A 1,000-nucleotide genomic window follows, 5' to 3' on the forward strand; every position below is an offset into this window, starting at 1 on the left:
TATGTCAGAGCCTAACTCCCATAATGCAGCTGGTGAAGTAGTGAAAATCTCTTACTTTTTTATTTAGATTTTTACCATAACATGAGATACTGCATAATACAAGCTATTTAAAATACAGCATTGGCAGTAGACCTACTGTATCTACTGGTATAAGAGCCAACTCTCATGGTAGCCTACCTGGAGACCAGGAGGGTAGAGAAACTCAAATCTAGCCTTATGGTCTCTATTACCTAACCACCATCATGTAAAGCTTGTAAAGCTGCTATCTGGGTAGTCCCGTGTTCTGTAAGAAAATGCAAAATGCTAACGACCATCATGTAAGCTTTAAAAACAGATTGAGTCATTGAATCCTATTCATCGAATCAGATGGCTTTTTCATCACAAAACCATTTGATGTTGTAGGTGAATGAGAGGCTGAATAGATATTGGAGGCCCTAAGCACAGAGTTTCTAAACCTAGAGGGGCAAACCCAGAGCCACGACACTTCCGGGAATGCTTGCGAAACAGACCAAACAGACCAGGCCTGGGTTTGTGGTTTGAGAAGTCAATGAGAGAAGTTAAAAATTCTTTATTAGTTCTCTAAATCTAAAGGCACAACTTGGATTCAAGCAATTTCCTGAAGTAGTTGAACCTGTTAATACTTCAACCTCGTGAAAGTGCCAAACTGACATGTTTTGATTTTCCTCAAAAACAACTTTATATCGAAGGAGTGCCTTTGATTTGACGGACTGCACATGCGCAGTTCAGCACGAGAGACGACCGTTGGACCCGATAATGTGTTTCTACGCATGAACTTAGCTAGCCAACGTCACCATGACATCACCTACGGGGATTTCTATTGGAGAAGCAGTTTAACCTATGTTCATACTGTAGTCTTTGCCCTAAGCCTGGGTGGATTGTACCATAGAAATAGAATGAATAGGAAGGGGATCTCCATTCAATTCAATGATGGCATAATGGATAGACTGGCAGCCATTTTGAGTGTAAAAACTGGTTGAAT

This window comes from Salvelinus sp. IW2-2015, linkage group LG1 (genome assembly GCF_002910315.2).
Source record: "Salvelinus sp. IW2-2015 linkage group LG1, ASM291031v2, whole genome shotgun sequence".
In the NCBI taxonomy this organism is placed as follows: Eukaryota; Metazoa; Chordata; class Actinopteri; order Salmoniformes; family Salmonidae; genus Salvelinus; species Salvelinus sp. IW2-2015.